The 12,787-nt window shown below is 39.4% G+C and overlaps 1 protein-coding gene across 10 annotated transcripts in view; it reads left to right on the top strand.

The window, feature by feature from the left end:
• ZBTB20 (zinc finger and BTB domain containing 20) overlaps positions 1–12,787 on the top strand; it is a 919,384-nt gene that overhangs the window by 615,996 nt on the left and 290,601 nt on the right. The gene's annotated exons all lie outside the window — the stretch shown is intronic.

Here is a 12,787-nt window from a genome sequence, read left to right on the forward strand (position 1 = left end):
TCCTCAACAAATGAAGTATTAAAAGGTGTTGTAATCATTAGGTCAATTGCCTGAGAAATATCACTAAGTATATACTTCCTTCAGCTTCCTTAGTCTTTGAAGAAGTGCTAGGGCTGAGTACCTTGCAGGAAAGGATTGCTGTGTATTCAGAAGAATAGAGCATTTCTGAGTCCTCCAAAAATGATTCCAGCAAGAACTCTCTCATAACTGTGGAGTATCATGGGGCCACCTCTGCTCCATCATGAGATGTCATGTACTATTATTATGAGGTGGCACAGGGATCATGCTGTTCAGTGAGTAATACCAGATGAAGGGAGAGATCTGTATAATTTGGAGAAGTGTCACATATGGCCTGTGCTGCTCCCACAGTGTACTGGCTAACAAAAACAGTGCAGTGATGAAGAGTGTCTAGGAAGGTACAAAGCAGAATGGCTCCCCCATCCTAAACCTATGAAAAGAATCTTTTTTACTCCCAAAGAACAGGCGCAAAGGGACTTTGCAAACTGGACATAACCCACCAAAAATTCAATGGTGGTTATTGTTGGATCAGAGAAGTATAAGTTGTTGGGTTTCTTAAAACTTAATTTATGCTTTTCTAGCACTTTCAAATTTTTATAACTATCATGAATTACTTTTATATGATTTATTTTGGAGATGTTTCCTTCTAAAATATCGTATATTAATTTTTTAATACAGGGAAAAGTAAAGGAGAAAATTTCTTAATAACCTTGCCACTCAGATACCCTTGTTGGCATTATTTTGTAAACAAATAGTTGGAAAATTCAAATGGAATAGGAAAATACATAAATTAGAGGAAATATTTTTATCCCTCTAGTCAAAAGTGTCTTGTATAACCTCTCATAAAAAGTATAATTATGTATATTCCAGTATGCATATGTATATTATGTATGCATATGTGTCCTCATTTTATTCATACAAGAGATTGTACCATATATGTCATATCTTGTCATGTAGCATATACATCTACTTTATTCTTTTTTAGCAACTTCACAATACTTCTTATAGGAATGTACCTCAGTTGTTTAGCTAGTCACTGAATATGTAGTAAATATTTTTAATCTTATAACCAGAAAAATTCAGCACCCTTTTTTTAAAATGTGTTTGCTAGACCTTAGCCTGGAATAAACCAAAACCTCTCTGCTTATTGTATGGTCACAGCTGAAAGATCACTCTATGTATGTCTGTACATATAGTATGTATAAATGTATGCATGAATGTGTTAACATATTAGAGATTAATGTCTTGAGCTCTAATTTTACTGTATAAAATGTCAGAATGGCCACAGGCAAAGTGAATAATGTCTTTGTGATCTGACTGAATTGTGGCTCACATGGAAGTTGGCATACTTCTCGAAAGTTTTAATGCAGTCACTGATTACAGTGTCTGATATTTTACTGCAGTTTCCATTTGGGTTAAAATTGATTTTGTCCTCAAAATAAAAGCTTTTAAAAACAGAGAAAATAATTATTTTTTCCATGGCAGGAAGTCTAAATCCTTCCATTTTATCTCCTAATATAAAAAAGAAGAGTACTAAGAAATCATTGAGAAGTTGATGCAAAAACAAAATCCCTTTTGAATGGTTGAGCTTTAGAACTTTATTCTCCAAGTACCTGCTCATGTCCCAGGTACCCAAGACAGAGAAAGCCAGATGCAGAAAAAACATTTATACCAAGGCCTTACAGGATGCTAGCAAAAAGGCAGCTGAGGCTTTTCAAAACCATTTTGTTACAGGTTAAAACATATTTTTTTTTATCCAGGTGCGTTTGAATAGGAGGAAGAATTTTGTTTGTGGTCATTGGCCTGATTGCCCTGTGTTAAATGTGGAGATTGCACAACTCTAATACAGAAAAAAAGTGCATACACAAGCCATATTCTAGCCTTGAAAATGTGGTTGCTTTTACAGTGCATGAGGGTCAAGAGATGGTGCCTTCCGCAGATGACTTTCCAAGTGAAGAAGCTTCATCTACATATAAAACATATTGAATTACATTTGATTTCTAAGGAGCCCTTGGTTGTTCTGGTTATGTCCCTGGTTGGTTTCTGTTATCGTGTATCAAGTAATGGATTTACCTCACGTATTTCCCTGGCAGGTTTCTTCTATGGAAAGGCAGTGAGAGGCAGGAGAAGGAAGAAGGTATTTCTCAATATCTTGTAATAAACCCACTAGGTGTCACTGCTTTTAGTGGGACTCTGGCAAGAAAACTGTCAGAGGACACATTGGTGTCTTGGTGAAAAATGAATTTCATGGCACCTTGAATTTTAACCTCTAATGTATGTGAAGAACTGCTTAGGAGACTTCCTCATAATTATTTGCACCTATGGTTCCCTTACTTTATTTTGAAATTTTAAAAGAAGTTTTGCAATATTTATACTTGAACCATATTTTGTTGAGAAATCATTTATTCAAGCTATTCCATAGCATGTATCTTCCTAAACTTTGTGAATACACAATGAAATTAGTAAAGGTATTGGAGGGCTTCGGGAGCAGAATGCATTCAGGAAGCTTGCTCTCACATCCTTTGTGAGGAACTTGAGAGATGCCACATTCTTTTATGTCAGTGGTATGGGAGTGACTTTCTTCTTTCCTTTTTTCTTATCCTGCCTCTTGTTCCATGTTCTTTTCTCTCTTCTTGCTCTTCCTTTTTCTCTCCCAGTTTCATGAAAATTCATTTATCTGTGACATTTAAAGACTCTGTGTGAAAGGTGTCTGGAGCTGTGGCCGCTGTGTACGTCAATAGTGTATCTTAGAGTCTGGCACTCTGTCAATATTTGGGGGCCTCGGTAACTGCACTTAAATGCAGTGTCTGCCAGCTATCACACTCTTCGTGTCTCAGTAAGGAATCCGAATGAGTGGATATTAGCATGTCAGATCCTTCCACAACTGGCAACACTTTGTAGACAGTATGTGGGCATCCCCCATTTGCCCTCCGCACCTCTCTGTCTGATTCACTTCTATGATGTTATTTTCCCTCTATATAAAAAATAGGAATCTTCAAAAAATACTGGTAAGAAGCTGAAGAAAACAGCATCATTGTACAATATTTATTCCGTGGTTTTATAGTATACAGCTATACATGTAGGCGTTACATTTTATTTTTATTTTTTAAATATATTTTATTGATTTTTCACAGAGAGGAAGGGAGAGGGATAGAGAGTTAGAAACAGTAAAGAGAGAGAAACATCGATCAGCTGCCTCCTGCACACCTCCCACTGGGGATGTGCTCGCAACCAAGGTACATGCCCTTGGCCGGAATCGAACCAGGGACCTTTCAGTCCACAGGCCGACGCTCTATCCACTGAGCCAAACCGGTTAGGGCAGGATTACATTTTAAAAATTATATTCTATGTATTTCTTTTTTGCTTAGGTTATGATATTTGGATAAAATTATTGTTGCTATTTCATGGTAGGTAAATATAGATTTCTTAGGTAAATTTCTCTAGTTTATGTATGAATTAGTTGAAGAGACAAGGTATTTCTCTGAAACTAAACTATTTACATTTTCAAATGTTTCTTAGTGTCCTCTCTATTAGGCCAATGAAATGGCCCATTTCTAAATTGAACCATTAAAGCATTATTATGACAATTTTCCCATGTACTTCCCCCAGATAACTTATTGGTCTTTCAAGGTTTGTAAGGGAAACCAATAGTTGCAACATGTTCGTTCCTGAACTACTATGTGCTCTCAACCCACCTGTAATCTTGACCATATCTGTATCAAGAATCTGAACTTTAAAGAAAGAAACAAGGAAACTAGGGAGTTTACCGGATACCAGTTTTATCTTAGAGATCTGCATTCAACCTAGGACAAATATGGAAGAACTTGTTTAGGTCATGCTCAGAACAAATAATCCATGTGTCCAGAATCCAAGAGAATATCCTGGAACTCTTAATGCTCCTTGATGGATTCATTAATAATAGCTTCTTCCTTGGACCCACTGGATCGGCAAGAATTCCTGAGTTTAATGAATTCACCCAAGCTTCATGCCAATGACAGATCTTTCCCAGACTGTATTTTTAAGTCAGGTCCCTAACATGTGAGCACGTGCTGCCAGCATCTGCTATACACTATAGAGATCTTAAGATGGCTCTTATTGGGACTGAGAAATGAACTGCCTAATCGACAGCATTAACAGTGCAGTTTCCGTACAACCACTGAAGACAAACTCAGGCCCTCTAGAGCCTTTAGCTATACCTCAGAAAGGGAAATATGCAGATTTATTTGCCTTATAATTATGAGTCATTTGTAAGGTTAAAAGTTCATTTGACCAGTTACAAATGCTGCCTCCAGATTTTACATCATAATATGGCAGACATTTTTTAGGTTCATTCAGTCACCATGTTTGTAAGCGAAATGCCATTGGGAGTTTGTTTTGAACTAGACAGCATGGATGGACAAAGGGATGTCCCATGAACTCCAACCACCAGAAATCATCTGGCAATATAAGAACACGCCTCAAACTCAAAAATGAAAAATGAGCATGAGGACTGAGAGAATAGCAAAAAGAAAATTTATAGATATACAAGGATCTGTACCTGGTCTACATCAATGGATGTGGTATTTTTCTGTCTAGCTCATTTTTAATTGAATATAGTAACATGTACAGCTTCTAATGAAGAAATAAACATGTTCTCCTGCCTCTGTCTGTACTTAGAGCTGTTTTTGTGGTCCCAGAGAGGAGGGAGAAAAACCCTACAATACGCCACATTAACCACAAGGTTTTTAAACCACCAAAACTTTATCTCAAGATATAATAGAGAACATTTTCAGTACCTTTCATGAATGAATCATGTCTCTATTACTGCCAGTAAGACTCATCTGCTGGGCTAAGAACTTAATCTCCTATTGCTCTGGATTCAGAATTTAAGAATATATATTATATCTGTTCTTTATTGTACACTGTTTGTTTAATGTTAGACAATATTCCTTTCCAGGGCAAAGGGAGAAATAAGAATGAGATGAGAATACAGAACCAGCCTGAAGAATTTATAGCTAAGAACAGGAGGAATTTTAGGTTTTCTTGGATCACTTTAGACACACATTGGAATTGTATTTGAAATTTGATGGGCTCTACAATTTAACCATCTATTTTTGTTAATACTAAAATATTCTCTTGCCTAAAGCAGGTAAGATTTGGGTTCTTCCTCAGGAATCCTAAAAACTTCTTCAGCTCTTTCTTCTCTAGTGTGTATTTTGTCTACTGATCACAGAGTGAAATGAGAGAAATGAGCACAGCAGAATGAAGGTGATGAAAGTAGGTCTGATCCCACCTCAACATGGAAGACACATATAAATAGTTTTCAACTTTGGCTGCCCCTGCCAGAAAAGAAAGATCTGCTTGACTCTATAGCTAGAGTCAACAAAGCACTCAAAGGGGTTGTCAAAAAGGTCTATCTTAACATAAAGTAGAATCTACTGTTATTGTAGAGATGAGTTTTGTTAGTGTCACTGTGATCCCTTAGTGAAGACACCACTCAAATAAAGATCCACCATCCCGCCCCAAAAGACAGAGGTAAATGACCTATCTAGTTCCAGGTCTGTGTTATGTGCCAGTCACAGGACACCTTTATTCAGAGATCTGCCCTCTCTGTTTTTGGACAATAAGTTGCTATTCTTGTTTTTAGTTTTGAAGGATTGGATGATTTTGTAATGATTACTACCTCCGCCTTCCTAAAATGTCCACTTGCTAGCTTTTAACTCAAAAGGATCCCAAGTAAAAGGTGTTATAACTACTAAAGGAATCCTTCTTAGTACTCACCTCAAGATCTACTTTAAAAAAAAATGTTAGGCCCTGACCTGGTGGCTCAGTTGGTTGGAGCATCATCTCTTACACCAGAAGATTGTGGGTTTGTTACCTGTTCAGAACACATACCTGGATTGTGGATTTGATCCACAGTCGGGACGTGTACAAGGAGGCAACTGATTGATATTTCTCTCTCACCTCTCTCTCTCTCTCTCTCTCTCTCTCTCTCTCTCTCTCTCTCTCTCTCTCTCTCTTATTCTCTCTGAAAATCAATAAAAACATATTCTCAGATGAGGATTTAAAAAAAGGTTAGTACTAAATTTCTGATGTAACTGCACCAGAATGGGGGCCATTGTCATTGTTCTGAGGAAATATGCTGGTGAAATAGCTATATGTTTCTCCATAATCAAAGTCCTTTTCCCTCAATAGGTATAATGCATATACTTTTCAGTTTCTGCTCATGTAATAGTGGCCTGGAAGCTACCAGTTTAACTAGCAGTCATGAGCCCAGTGATCATTTATGCGTCCAGACTGATGAATGTTGAGTGATGTATGTGAATCTCTTGGAATTGCATGGCTCAGCAGATAAAGCATTGGCCCATAGACTTAAGGGTTCAGGGTTTGATTCAGGTCAAGGGCACGTACCTTGGTTGCAGGTTCCCCAGCTCTGATCATGGTGCATGCAGGAGGCAACCAATCAATGTCTTTCTCTCACATTGATGTTTCTCTCTGTCTCTACCTCTCACTTCCATTCTCTCTAAAAATCAATGGAATAATATCCATTCACCTTAAACCATTCCCTTCCTATGGCACTAACTGAAGTATTTTTAAAAATTTATTATTTTTTTATTGATTTGAGAGAGAGAGAGAGAGAGAGAGAGAGACAGAGACAGAGACAGAGACAGAGACAGAGACAGAGATAAATCGATGTGCGAGAGAAATATCAATTGGTTGCCTCCCTTACATGCCCCAACAGGGCATTAAAACCTCAACCTGGGTATGTGCCCTGACTGGTGATCAAACCTGCCACCTTTTGGTGAATGGAATGACACTCTAACTCCTGAGCCATACTAGCCAGGGATGAAGTATTTTTGATTCATCTTCAAATATAAGAAGCTAATATGTGTTGGTGGTATTTGTTATAAAATAGGGAGAGAATTTCACAGAATGGAATTAGGGAAAAAGATCCCTTAGTTAAAAAAAATCTACCAAGTTCTTTGTACTTGCCAAGTACTCTTCTGGGAACAAGAGATAGGCAGGTAAGTAAATGTCTATCACTAAAGAGTGCTCAAAGGATGGTGGGAGAGACAGACATGGAGTTAGATAACTACAGTGCAGTGGAATAGGCATTGCAATAAAGGTATGTGCAAGGTAGTATGACATTTATGGGTTATGTCTGTGGCCATGGTATAATTATTCATAGGGTCCTTTAAAATAGCTATAGCAGTCAAGTCTGCCTGAACTTGACTAGCAACATTTCCACAGGATAGGACAGAATATCAGAGATTAAGATGTTTTGCCACACATGTTATCGACATCCAAACGGAAATGAAAAACTAGGTACACTAACTTTCCTTTCTACCATGGTTTGGGGGGAGATGGGATGTACAGTGGGAATTTAATGAGCTCTTAAGCTATTAATTCCCTGAAGCTCTCGGGATTGAAAGATAGAGTGAGAAAAAACTAGAAGCCATGAGGAGAATTGTAGAAACACAGGTTAAGGTTCAATGTCAGGAAGAATATTTTGTACAAATAGAAGAGTCTATTTGGGTTGCCTATGATGGTGAGAGCCCCATGATCCCAGCAGTCCCTACAAACAAACTTAGGCACCAGATCAAGACTCAGACAACAGTTTATTTGGGTCCTCTGCACATTGCCTTGTGGTCTAATGACTCAACATTATGCATAGTATCTTTTTGAGTACTGTTTAAGTAAGAATGCTATGTTTGGAGAAACCACTACAAGTAAAAAAAAAATTAGAAATATCATTAAAATATTCAATTTGTGTGAGCTAAAACCTCTTGTAATCTACTCTGAACATACACTAAAAAGAGGCAAAGGAATGATACAGAGCACCCTGAGCTTATTCTTAGCCACTCATACAAGAAAGCCACCATTAGGCAGGTAATATTCAGAAGACATGCCTCACTCAGAAGTCTCCACCTCTAAGACACATTCATTTTAAGATAGAGTAGCAGCAGAGTCTTGCTTACCAGTGTGATTTACATAGCTCTGAATTACACACGAATGGGAACCTGTGGCAAAGCTATCATTAAAGAAAACAAAGTAGAAGACAGAACAAAGGATGCATTCTGTGCAAAGTTGGAAGTTTAGACTGTTTCAGGAATCCCTGTCATGGAAAGAAAGATGCCTGACCCTTCCCCCACCTAAAAAGAACAGCAGATGAGTGACAAAAGGAGGGTCCCTGAAGGTAGCATGGGAGCAGAGGGTAGGGTGAGCTAAAGGCTGTCCACACGAAGAGAGAGAAAGGAGTTGGCATGGATACAAGATGTGGCCAAACCCCCTGCATTTACAGCACAGATACATGATTAGGTTAGAATCAGTTTCACCTCCCCCCCAGGGTATAAAAGCAGGAACAGGCCAGGCCAGGGCTAAAGAAATGGCATCGTGATGGTGCTGTGATTGTGCTAGCTTTCCCAGAGGCCTCAGAAGGATAGCAGCAGCAAATCTGAGGCCAGGATATGCTCATTGGTCCTTTTAAATCAAATTCTTGAGTATCTATATTTATAGATTAAAATGTCTTCCAGTAAACTCGAGAGAAAAGCCTTTGGAAGGCAGTGGAAATGACTAGTTCTTCCGTGGTTTAAGAGTATGAGAGCTCCAGATAAGGGAACTCATTTCAAATCTCTGCTACTTACAAATTGATGGTAAAGTATTTATATTTCTCTGACTTTTAGTTCCAACATGTGAAAAAATGATTGCCCATACACCATCGAGTTAGGTAGATTATATTACACATGTAAATTGTATAACACATGTAGTGCTGGTGAATGATTATCTATAATAATAAAAGTGTAATATGCAAATAGACCAAATGGCTGAACAGTGGAATGACCATCAACCATCCAAATGTCCTTCAGGACGACCTTCCAGACGAAACCAGGGCTGTGAGGTTCAAGGCAGCCGGGGCTGTGAAGGCCTACTCTTGCAGGAATTGCGTGCATAGGGCCTCTAGTTAACAATAAAATCTTGATTTAGCAAAGGCTGTCATCCATTTCGATAATATTCTGTGTCACCCACACCAAGCACTGCCTCGCTTCACGGCATGACTTTCTGTCGAGTCCTGACACTTCACCCTGGGGTCCAGCTTTGCTCTGCTTCTCCAAATACTGAGAGCATCTGTCTCCCTGCCTTCAAACCTCAAGCTTTCACGTTCTTTAAGAGTGAGTGCTAGAATTATTTACAAAGTTAGCACCAACAACAGACAAAACAATTTAAATCAAAGATAGGACACTACATGACTTATAGGAAGTACTACTCTTGTTCTTGAGTTCTGAATGCACTCTTCTTCTTCTATAACATTGACCCTGAGAACACTCATGTCAGGTGAACAAGGAATAGGCATTATTTTGTACCTTCCCTCCCAAGGGGTAAAGATGACTCACCAAAAGCCAGGCACTGATATCAGATGAAGAATCCAATGCGGCATTCTTGAATTCTTGATTCAAAACCTACCAGAGTCTCCATTTACTATGGAAAAGTCAACCTAGAGAGGATAACCCTAGCTGTTAATTTTCTATTATGATACTACTTTTTATACTCATAGCATTTTCTGGATTTGGATGGGCCCTCTGGTTACCCCCAGAATACAGGGAGGAAGCCATGTAAATTCCCTTCTCAACAGTTAAAGCAGTCCTTGTTCCAAAAACTCTCACATGTGTGATCACATGTCAGTGTCTGCAACTCAGTCAGGCCTTGGCTTCTTGGGATCTATTCATTACAAGTGAGTTTATGTGTCTTGAAGCATATGGCCTTGATAAATGATCCCGGAGCAAAGGAGCAAGGTATTTTAAGCTGGCCACAATTTTATTGAATCTCACAGGCTTGCTTTGTAGTCACTCCAATAAACTAAATGAGAAATTTCTGATGCTCCAAGCTATCCAGTCCCTGGGACTCCATGTCATGATTCAGAGTCCAACGAGACAACTCAAGAGTGTGCTGTTGTGTGACACTGTGACCACAGGGATAAATAATCGTTTAGTAATTCTCTTTGAGGCAGAAAATTCTAAACATGGAGGAACCATTTCCCCTTAATGGGAGCCAGAAATCCTGTAAGTGCTTGCAATGGCATTCACACGTCTGAATGGTAAACAGACAAAAACAGGAGTGCACCAGTTGCACAAATGACTTGCTTGTCACAAACTTGTCATTGCAGTCATCTAACATTTCTTTCACAGAGCCCGATGGAAAGTATGGAACAAACAGACCCTGCTGACGTTTTGGCTCTGCTAAGCCTTCCTCTGAGCTAAAGCATCTGCAGCATCTTCCTGTTCTAGACCCTTTATCTGCTGAAGTTAGCTGATGCTGTACATGTCAAAGAGACGCTTGACTATTACATTAACAAGTTGATGACAAGCAAGTTATTCCTGCCGATAAAATACTGCTGCTTTTAGCAGGCTGCCATTTTGACCTTCATCTTATTATACAGGAGAACCCTAACAGAGCAGAGCACAGGGGAGATACCAGCGTGTTGCCCAGGCCTGTCAGATAAACAGGGACCAACTGTCTAGGGCTTAGGTGCAGTGGATGCACCAGGCAGTTGCATCAGGGTTATACATGGGATTTCCTAGTAAAACTGTAAATGTCTCAAATGCTTCAGACCATCTCAAGCATTCCTGAGATAAAAGGAGCTGAACAGAAATTCATTTCCACCCCCTACCCCCTCAACCCCTGATACATGTGTCCACACATAGGCCTGTATATACTTTATCAAACGTTAATGTCCGGAAACGTTAATGAAAACCATATACCAGCTTCACAGATAGTTTTTGCCAGTTCTTGGAGTTCCTCCTATCAGTAGCCTCTCCTCAGCTCTTCCTCATTAAGCATAACATCTGGAACTGTCTCAACCTAATCAGAACCATGCTCTTATCCCCTGAAAAGCAACGAATGTCCATTAGCCTCCTTGCAGAAACCTTCAAGAGCCCTAAAGCAACACCGGTTCATCTCCAACCTTGGCTGCCAGCAGGGAGTGCTCATACACTATGCTACATCTGACTCCTGTCTTTCTGTTTAAAGAGCCTTTGAACCCCCCCCCCCCCAGGAGGACCCACCCATGGTGTCCCCGGAGTGTGCACACTGGTGGGTCTCAGGCTTATCAGCACACAGACCCTAACTGGAGCTGTAACAGGAGCCTTGCCTGTTGCTTGAGTATTCTGCCTCTGCTGGTGCCATAGGCTACCAGACCTTGGAACAATGGAACATTTGCCCTCAGACTTTGGCCTCTTTTCATAAAGCTGAGCTTCTCTTATTCACCAAGGTGTCGGGTGCCCTGTATTCTTTTTAGACCCCTCCTTAAGGGTGCATTGATAGTGTCTTATCTGGTTTAAATATTGACAGAAACACTTGCATTCTCAGGCATTTTCCGGTTGGTGCCCTAGGTGCTTTCATTTTTTAAAGTCTTGTGTAAAAATGATGATTGTTGTTTAACCATGAGAACCCAAATTTCTTGCCAAAGTAGTGATGGGGCTTAACTTTATTTTATATTTGGCAAGTTGACCATAGCCATCTCCCAAATGAAATGTTTTAAGCCCATCCCAAATATCTCACGCTGTAATCTATACCTCAGCTTTGTTATCTCAGAAGACAGGTGGGAAGGGTGTGAGAAGAGGATCCTATGTTTTACACAGCTACATATATTGGCCTTGAAAAAGGAAATGAAAGTAGTTTGAGGCGGCACTTATATTTCTGTAAAAGAAAACAGAAACAAACGATTTGAATTTTAAATGGAGTTTTAGTGACTTTTTCTTTTGAAAGTTCCTAATAGGATTTCTGTAATGATTTTGTGTTTTCTTTTTTTAATAGAACTTAAATGGCAAAGAAACGATATGCTATTTTTGATTTAGGGAAAAAAATTAAAATATTTCTTTATGGGAGCTCTCTTTTTAAATACACATTAGGGAATAGATAATGGCAACAACAAAAAGTGTTCTTGCTTCCTATTTAGAGGATAGCTCATTAGTGTATGTGTATGTGCTTTTTTAAAATAATTCTTTATTGTTGAAAGTATTACCTATGTCCCCTTTTCCCCCCATTGATCCCCCTCCAGCCCACCCTTGCTCCACCCCCGCCCCCACCCCAGGCCTTCAGCACCCTATTGTCAGTGTCCATGGTTATCCATGTATGTATACAATGTCTTTGGTTGATTACCTCCCACCCACCTACCCTCCCCTGCCTTCCCTCTGAGATTCCCTACTCTGTTCCATGCTTTGAGTCTCTGGATCCACTCTGTTCATCTTTTTATTTGTTACTTAGATTTAATATATATTTCCTTACTTGAGTGTTTATTTTCTATTTATTTTAAGAAAGCAAGAAAGGCTGTGGCCGGTTTGGCTCAGTGGATAGAGCGTCGGCCTGCGGACTGAAAGGTCCCAGGTTCGATTTCGGTCAAGGGCATGTACCTTGGTTGCGGGCACATCCTCAGTGAGAAGTGTACAGGAGGCGGCTTATCACTGTTTCTCTCTCATCGATGTTTCTAACTCTCTATCTCGCTCCCTTCCTCTCTGTAAAAAATCAATAAAGAGAGAAAGAAAGAAAGAAAGAAAGAAAGAAAGAAAGAAAGAAAGAAAGAAAGAAAGAAAGAAAGAAAGAAAGAAAGAGAAGAAAAATACTTAGCTGGAGCAATTTCATTAGATTCATAGGTTTTTAGGACAAGAAAGGAGCCTCACGGTAGGACTATGACTATATCACACTCCCACGTTAGGGATATGGATACTGAGATGCAAAGATGTTTAATAACATCAGCAAAGACACACAACAGGATTGTGGCAGAGCTGCACCTAAG

The sequence above is a fragment of the Myotis daubentonii genome, chromosome 3 (genome assembly GCF_963259705.1).
Source record: "Myotis daubentonii chromosome 3, mMyoDau2.1, whole genome shotgun sequence".
In the NCBI taxonomy this organism is placed as follows: Eukaryota; Metazoa; Chordata; class Mammalia; order Chiroptera; family Vespertilionidae; genus Myotis; species Myotis daubentonii.